The 9,359-nt window shown below is 53.4% G+C and overlaps 1 long non-coding RNA gene across 1 annotated transcript; it reads right to left on the bottom strand.

Moving 5' to 3' along the window:
- Window positions 1-779: 779 nt before the first annotated feature.
- Window positions 780-1,949, bottom strand: LOC119318669. The gene is made up of 2 exons (XR_005154200.1): window positions 1,603-1,949; window positions 780-1,477 (listed from the first exon to the last, which is right to left on the bottom strand). It is a non-coding gene; the product is annotated as an uncharacterized LOC119318669 (long non-coding RNA).
- Window positions 1,950-9,359: the final 7,410 nt, after the last annotated feature.

The raw sequence follows: 9,359 nt of genomic DNA on the forward strand, positions 1-9,359 counted from the left end.
CCAGTCATGTCGCCTGACATGCCACTATAACTGCCACAATGTACTCCACCTCGCACGAAGAAGTGACGACAAACTTTTGCCTCACTGATTCCCTGTTGATGGGCCTGCTCCTGAGGAAGAACAACATGCTATAGGTGCTCTTCCTGGAGTCCACAACGCCAACGTGGGTGGAGAAGCTGTAGCCGACTAGCTAGGTTCTCGCCATTGCGATGGCCATATACACATCCATGCGTGATTGTGTCCGCGAAGTACCGGAGCAGTTACTTGATATAGAGCACTATGTGTTTGCATGTACAACTATTGCAACCAAGTGCCTTAATGATGCAACGGAAATAGTGCACTCCACCCTACTGTCACCAAAGCCTTTATCTAGCCTCACCCGACATAACTAACCACCACTTACCCTAATTTCGAATGCCCAATCAACCCCAACATAACCAATATCCTCAAAGCCGCATAGATAAATTGCCTCCCTAAACCCTGCCACATGGGACACATCTTGTTCATTCGGACCCATTTGTTCTTCTCTCAGCAACACCTCGTTATAATCTCCTATACACATCCATGGCAGGGTGGACTCACTACCGAGTATAATCATCGTATCCCACGTTTGTTGCCTCAAGCTCCAGTTGGCCTCGCCATAGACGCAGGTTAGTCTCCATTCATCTTTCCAGGAACCGAGGTAACCATGTTAATATGATCAGTCTTCCTAAGGGTCATTCGACTAGGACTTCGTTAAGTCCCGGTCGATACTATATCCGTGAGATTTTATATTCAGATTCATGCAAAAAAATTAGTTTTTTTCTTTCTCTCTTGCATGTTATGCCACTTGATTGTGACTTGGTTAAATCTCAGCCGACTGAGACCTAGTCACACCCTAATATGATACGTGGAAAAGTTTTTAACTCGCAAATTTATATTGTCCCTCTAGAAAACTGCCAGTCCACCACTTCCTCCGCTACTAGCTACTGCAAGTCCACCATCGAAACCTAACAATATTGTCAGGCCTTCCACTCTTTGTCTTTTTTTTACGGTGACCACTCTTTGTCTTGATATACTTGTGTTTCCAAACGATACAAACCACCGACGGCACGCATGCTCTGATGAGATCCCGTAGCACACTCGTTGTGGGTTCGCCAATCCCGCGACATTTCCCAAACAAATTTCTCATCGATTTTGGCCGCCTCACTCATAACATCATCAACGTCGGCATCTCCTTCTCCTTCCCCTCGTCTCCTTCTCTTCACAATTGGTGCCTTGCCCGGTGTACCAGCGCCAAGGCTATCCGTCGCCACCGGTGTAACCCCCTCGACTTGCAGCACCTTCCCTGAAACCGTACCTGGTTGGCGCCGTCACCGGCGTCCCGGACGGGCACAGCGAGGCCGTAGGAGCTGCTCTCGGCGTAGTACTCCACCGCGTCCTTGTTCTTGCTGTCTGGCTGTTGCCACACGCTGCTGGGCGCGCCCTGGAAGCGTTCCTGCCAAGCAGAGCAGAGACCGAAACTGTTCAGAACAGAGCAAAACAGAGCCGTTCATGCTGGTAAAAGCAGAGGACCTGCCATGATCGGAAGGGGGAGGAGGGGCACAGGGAACGATCACGTACCATGGTGGCGGAGCGCCATGGGAGCAAGGGCGTGGCCGCCTGGAGGAAAGCCTTGAGATTTCTGCTGGTCTTCGTCTTTAGCAATCAGATCGATTGCACGCATCAATGTTCACAAGAATCTGTGTGTGTTCTTCGCCCCGCCGATCAGCGTAGAATCGGATGGAATGGATCAAGATTGCGGGAGACGCCGAGCTGAAATAGCAATTGATACTAGTTTCTAGTGGTGCTAGCAAGCTGACGTGAGGTAGGAAGAGACGGTGGATAGCTAGGTGATGAGAAAAACTGGGCGCCGGTTGATTTGCAGCGAAGAAGAAATACGACCATGTAAATCGCTTGTGGGCGATGGAGGTGGTGCCAATGCCAGCAACTCATGGCTGTGGGCTGTGGGCGTAGATTCGCGAGCAGTGGAGGAGATCCAACACCCACTGTGCTGTCGTTGCTGTCCACACACGCACGCGCTCCGTAACAAATGCACTACTGAGTAACTTGTTTTTCCCTCCTCTCGCGGCGCTCCCGTGGGCGCCCCGAGGGGAACCCATCCCGGCCGCCGCCTCTCTCCTCCCTCCTCTGCCCACCTCCCTCGCCGCCGCCCGGTGGCGCCGCCGGGCGAAGCCAGGCCGGCCGGGGCGGCGGCGGGGCCTTCCTTTCCCCTCCGCCCATGGTCATGGCCGGCGCCGGACGGCTTTCCGAGCGGGGGCGCTAGCCTATGGCGGGGGCTAGCGGCGCGGCGGCGCTCCGTCGGGGTGGCCTGCCTTGGCGGCGACCTGGTGGGTGGCCGCGGCGCGGCGGCTGCGGCGGGTCAGATCGGGCGGTGGCGGGCCGGCACGCCTCTGGCTAGATCCGCGCGGATTTGGTCCCTGGCGGTAGCGGGCGTCGCGGGGTGGCGGCGCAGGTCATCGTGGGCTCTGCATAGAGGTGGATTGCAGCGGCGTGGCTGCAACCACGTGGTCGGCCAGTCTGCGCGCAGCGGCGGCGGGACTGCTCCGGCGTCTGCTCGTCGGCGGCTTTCTTGGACGGCGACCCGTGTACGAGAGATGGAGGTCTTCGATCAGATCTGGGTGAAAACCTGCTTTTGGCTATTGCCTAGGCCGGCGATGGCGACGCTGTCTGCATCGTTCCCTTTCTGAAGGCATCGTCGTGGAGAAGTTCAAGGCCACTCTCTGCTACCTCCGGGGGAAACCCTAGATCAGTAGATCGGATGACGGCGGCTCTCTGGTGTCGTTTCCCCTCTGGGGGCGTCATTCTTGGAGGTGCACACGGCTCGAGGGACTAGAGGACGGCGACCTTGGTGGAGCGGTGCTTCATCTTTCACATTGATGGTGGCGGATCTCGGCGGCATGGTGCTGTGGAGACTCGGCGTTTGATGCGCGGAGATGGACTCGTGCAGGAGGAGGAAGCTGTCTGGCGTCATGGTGACGTCGATGGCAGAGTGGCCAGACAAGGTAGAAGCCTCAATATGATCTGAAGACGGATATGTGGAAGATGGCGGCGACGACACACGAGGGCATCTGACCGGATTGTGCCCCAGACCCGGTATGTGGCTCGGCTGGGGCTTCCGAATGAGTTTCGGCTTCCGGCTTTTGATGTTAGGCTTGGTGAGTGGTTTGGGTAGTGGCCCAGCTAGCACCCCTAATCATTTTGGATAGGAGTAGCGGCATATGTTGCCAAGATGGTGGATTCAGACACATTGTTGTAACACTTTGTACGGTCCTCGAGAATAATCAATAAAGTGGCCGTATGCATCTCCCAGATGCAGAGGCCGGGGGTCATCCTCCTTTTCTAAAAAAAACAAATGCACTACTAGCTTAGCTTAACTGCTCCATCTGACGTGGTACTTGTTAGCTACTCCCTTCGTTCGGAATTACTTGTCTCGAAAATGGATGTATCTAGAACTAAAATACGTCTAGATGCATTTATTTCTATGACAAGTAATTCGGAATGGAGGGAGTAGATAGCTAGCGGCCAGGCAGTGGAGATAGAGGAATTTCTGCGCGTGGATGGAGGCCAATTGAGTACACCGCACCACATGCCCTGCCGTTTGCTATGGTCTACGGATGATGTGCACGCCTTTTTTTTTTGAACGGTCATCAGGGGGGAGAGATTCCCCACTTGAATATATTGCTCAAAGTGGCCAAAATGCCAAGTGTTTGATCTAGTTTATAAGGAAAATCGGATCGAAAACCTTAACAGGTTGACCCCGTTTATAAGGGAAACCGGGCCGAAAAACCACACAGGGGTGAAAGATTACATAGGGCGAGAGCATATGGACGCCCCGAAGAAGGCACTACCTAGCCAGCAAGCCAAGAGACCACCATCATAAAAGTCGAGTGGAAGTGGTGTGTCATCGAGGAAACACAATACCAACACTAAACAACTATCCTAACGCACCACACCTGCGTGCATACCAACCCCTTGGCACAACAGAGGAGCAGAACCAATCAACGAGTGACCCATCACGAACCTTAACTGGAAACTCCGCCACAGCAAGCCGACACGATTAGCAAGGTGGGGAGGCATCGTTGCGTCGTTGTTGAGCAAATATGAACCGAGATAGCACGAAGAGCACGAAGCTCACCAAAACGAACGACAGGCATGAGAGGGTCTTGAGCTAGCAGAGCAGAGGATGACCAACCCCCAAGGGCAACGGAGGATGAATGGCGGCAAGGTGCTCCCTAGTGACGCCTTCAAGAAGGTGGACGAAATCCGAGGATGACGCCGTCACAGAGCTTTCGCCTGGAGCATAACCGGTTAAATTCCCAGAGGGCAGAGCCGAGAGCTGCGAATCCGGACCGAGAGACAGGAATGGCACATGAGCCACGCCCCCAAGAGGGTAAGCGACGCTGGAGTAGCGCCGCCGTGGTCAGCTGACAAGGTCAGCGGGGATTTCTCTCGTAGCACATCCGTCAATGGTGGGCCGCCATCCAAGTGGAGTCGAAGGGCGACAGAGGACAGGACCGAGACCGACATATGAGGCGGATGGTGAAGCGAGGAAGGACGAGTGGAGCAGGCCGCCGGTGAGGAGGGTGGAGACGAGGTGGGGCGGAGTCGGAGGTGGACAGAGGGCCGGGGCACCATAGTGGATGTTCTTCCCGGCAGGGACTGGCGGTGGCGGGGACGTGGAGGGCGAGCGGGGTGGAGGCGCAGGACGGGATGTCGATGTAGAGGGGGGGGGGACGCCGGCGCCGGATCTGCGGCCGCCCGGCTTCGGTCGCACAGGAGGACGGGGTCGAGGAGGGTCCGTGGGCGCGAGGCTCATGGATCTGAGCAGGGGAGGCCCCAGATCCGACCCCAGCGCCCGCCACGGGAAGACCACGGCGACATGCAGGCCACGGCGCAGCCAGCACCACCACGCGCCACGGACGACGCCCGAGCCGTCACCTCTGCGCCAGAGGGGAAGCCGCCGCCGCCCGCCCGCCTCCGAGCGGCGAGATCCCGCACGGCCCGTCGCCCTCCTCTGGCAACGAAACGGCTGCGAGGAGCAGCAGAAGTGCCCCGCCGCCACCTTCCCTGGAGTGCGCGTGGCCTTCGCCGGCGCCCCCTCGAGTGGCGGCGAGACGTGAGGGAGGTGGGATGGGGGAGCGCGGCGGTGCGACGAGGGGTCCCCCGTGTTGCCAGAGGAGGGGCGACGCGGGGGTCCAAATCAGTGCGCGTGCGGATCACCATGTGCACGCCTTTAACCAGGACGGTTTGAAGAGATCGAGCGCTCTCGCGATGTGAGATCTGTAGAAGTAAGAAAGTGAAAGGGTTTTGGATAAGGCGATGATTGACGAGAGACAGAAAAGTAAGGGTAGGGAGGCGGTGGCAGCCGGAATAGAGGTTTTGTTCGGCGAATTTTACTTAGGACAAAGCCAGAATTCACAGTAGTTTGAGACCGGAGACATTGGCGGAGCCAGCATGTTAGAGTTGGGTTCGGCTGGACTCAGTAGTTCTATGCTAATCTACTAATAAGTTCACAGAGCGAGTACTAAATCACTAGACGTAGAGCATCGACAGCCCGACGTTGCAAGTCTGGCTCCTCAAAGATCCACGGACATCATCGGGCGTGTCCACAGACAGTGACTAGTCATGCTTTAAATTAGGGACGCGTCTGGCGGGCGGCTGGGCGCCCGCTAGCGCTCCTGGGCGGCCGCTTTTTTTTGGCACGTAGCGTGTTGTTACTTAATAATCCATGTGGATAAAAATAACACTGCTAATTAATCACTTCTTATGTGGTCTTTTTTCACTTGATGGATATCTGCATGACGTTGCATTAATGTTTCTCATGTTCATCCCTTGTGCATTAGTTTTTGGTTTTCAAAATAATAAAAAACATATGTTCTAAACCGTGTGTCGAAAATCAGATCCGTTTTCATCGTTGAAATCCTCGCGACGTGCTCTTCAAAAATAGATCCCGTATGGGGATGTTTCGACGAACTAGTCTTCCTGCCAACTAAACATCAATGTGTGCGCAACTAGACTACATTACCGCGCCAACTGAGCATATGTATGCGTCAATAGTCCTGCCAACTAAACATCTATGTGTGTGCAACTAGAATATATTGCCGCGTCAACTGAGCATATATGTGTGTAATTAGTCCTGCCAACTAAACATCAATGTGTGCAACTAGACTAAATTGTCGCGCCAACTGAGCATATATGTGTGTAACTAGTCCTGCCAACTAAACATCAATGTGTGTGTAACTAGAATAGATTGCCGCGCCAACTAAACATATGTGTGTGTCAATAGTCCTGCCAACTAAACATTAATGTATGTGCAACTAGACTACATTATAAGCCAACTGAGTATATGCGTGTGCAACTAGTCTTCCTGCCAACTAAACATCAATTTGTGTGCAACTAGACTACATTATAAGCCAACTAAACATCAATGTGTGTATAACTAGACTACATTACAAGCCAACTAAACATTAATGTGTGTGCAACTAGACTACATTACAAGCCAACTAAACATCAATGTGTATGCAACTAAACTACATTACAATAAGTCTACTATCTCTTAATCTCCATTCTTCAGCCAATAAGTCTCCATGTAACGACCACCAGCGCTAATCGAAAAAAAATCACCAAAGATGCACGCAGATCATACGCATTGGTCATCTTTGGCCGTCCCAGTCCGGCAGCTACCATGTAGAAAGATAGAACTAGCCTGCCCTCGGTGAGCTCTAGCCCCGCCGCCACATCAATCCAGTTGCTATGCGCCTGGTACAAAATCTACAGCAACCACACATGCATGAATCATGAGTTTCACGGTTGGCTCCGTAGATCCTCGAGTTGACCTCAGGCTCGATGGAGATGCGGGACGCACCGCGGCCCCTGGCTCGAGCGGCCGCGTCGAGCAGATGGACGAACAAGAGGGAGGAGGATGTGGGGGTCTCGGATCCAGGGCGGCGGGGATGTGCAGATCCGGCGTCGATGCAGATGGAGAGGAGGCCCGACGCGGCGGTGGTCGACAGGGACGAGCTTGACCCAAGGCGGGGACCATCCATGGTGGCGCCCTGTGTGGAGGAGTGAGAAGGAAGAGAGAGAAGGGAAGGCAAGAGGGGACCGGCGTGACTTGGATCCTGGTCGCCGGCGAGACGGCTCGTCAGCGAAGGAGCGCCGGACGGACGGGGATTAGTTGTTTTCCTTTTCTGAAGAGAGGCAACTACTGAAGAGAGACAGCGACGATTGTTTCTGTCGGCTAGCGCGGCCGCTCGTTTTGGTTAGTTGGTGGCCGGCCACTTTTTAGATTTTAGGTTAAATTAGTCACTCTGCATCCACATCTCTCATATTTTAACTCCTAGATTCATACAAAGCATGCAAAATCCTACGTACTACATACTATATGCTACCCTAGCTACTCTTTTTTGTCGGAGATGTGCATGACGACGGTGCCGGTCGCCGGCTGGACGGGCGGGTAGGAGGACCCCGGCTTATCCTCCTTCTGCTCGACCTCATCCATGTAGGCGAGCATCTCCGCCTCCTCGGCGGCCTCATGCGCCTCCATCTCCTATCGGTGACGGCGTCTGGCCTCCACAACCGACGCCGACCGGAGGGAATAAAGGATGGCCTGCAGATCCGCGTCGCCAGCATCCTCCCCATCCTCCTTCTCCTCCTCCTCCTCCTCCGCCACCACCTCCACTTCCTCCTCCTGCTCCAAATCCACTGCATCCGGAGCTAGCCACGCGGTGATCCGGGCTTCGCGCCTAGCCCAGATCTGTTCAAGGAGCTCGAGCCGGCGCTCCGGCGTCAGAAATGGCTCGCTCCTCACCCGGCGGCGTGGGGGCATGGCTACTAGGCGGACGTGTGGAGTGAAAAGTGGCGGCGGCGCCGGACAGGCGGACGAAAATGTGGATGGATGGTAAGGTTTTGGTGCCTCCGGTCAACTTAAAATAGTCAGGCTAGGCACTATGTGGCCCGCAGGAGCTGTGCCACGTGGCGCCAGCGGTCCGACGGAGGAGACGAGCTTCTGACCGCCGGGTTTTCGGGCATTTCCGGCTGGGACCCCGCCGTCAGTTCGACGTGGAGGGCGTGCCCGAGCTGTATATAAGGGGTGCCGGTTAGCCTGGACGTTTGAGGCCCGTTTGAGGGGGCCGTCTGGGTTGAAAATCGTGACCGTTCAGTGACCGGGCAGCCCGCCCAGACGTATGAAGCGGGTTTGGGGCGCTTGGCTGTAGATGCTCTTAGGCTATCTCTATTTCGTTTGACCCAATTGTTTGATAGAAGCGAACCATTGAGCATTTGCATTGGCATCGTCACTCACTAGGGAAGTATGAGGTTAATTTAGTTACCATAGTTGCTAGATTGTACATTCACAATTTTCTATTCGGAAATAATTCTCAATATATGCCGTGAATACACAAGTCCGTGTTGTATCAAGTGAGTTTCAGTGGTACCGATCTAGTTTTGAGTGGGTTAGTGAGGTATCAAGTAGCTAGTACTATCTCATCGTTGGGCCCATAGTTTCGGCATGGATACAACCTCTCAGTTGTGTGCATCGCTTGATTCAGAGGCCGAGGGCTATCCTTCTTTTAAAAAAAAAGACTTATGCATATATATGTATGGGGAGAAGATGATGAAGAAGATGACCAGCGATGTCCCTCGCAAAACAAAAGACCAAGCATGTGAGTATGAGTGTGATCAGTATGGGCGTAGATCCTATGACTCAAGTCATGTGACTTTCAGTTACTTGACATGTGGCCTAGGTTGTTAGAGGACCCAGATGTCAATGACTGATATGTCACCTCACTTAATTTAGAGAATCTGTACATGATCGGTATAGTATTTGTGGGCAACATGACGATTCCTTAAACACTTACTTTTTGTGTGTGTAAATTTGCTTGTGCAGCCTAGGCCATAGTTCAAGTAGCTTCAAATCTATATCTCCCCCATAGTGCGCATAACATGTTCGGTAATTGGTTGTGGAGTATTGATAAACAATTTTCTACACATCTAGTTGTGGGGGCGGCTGCCTTATGTTGGGTTGGGCATTGTGACTTACTAGAAATGATGTTGTTTTTAACAATAAATGTATTTCATCTCATGTGCAGGTTATTTATGCGTGGACGTGATGGCTCCGTACTTGGTCTATCTTGCAGAGGCTGGAGGACAGAGAACTTTTTATGCTGGCGTCTATACGGCTGGAGCATACGGCCAGCAGGATTTTCTCCCAACATGGATGACGGTGTAATCTCCGGTTAGGATTTGCCCTACCCTAGGCTGGACTAATTTATTTTTTGCTGTAAGATGATATTTATTTTTAGGATTATTGGACTTGT

This window comes from Triticum dicoccoides, chromosome 6A (genome assembly GCF_002162155.2).
Source record: "Triticum dicoccoides isolate Atlit2015 ecotype Zavitan chromosome 6A, WEW_v2.0, whole genome shotgun sequence".
Taxonomy (NCBI): domain Eukaryota; kingdom Viridiplantae; phylum Streptophyta; class Magnoliopsida; order Poales; family Poaceae; genus Triticum; species Triticum dicoccoides.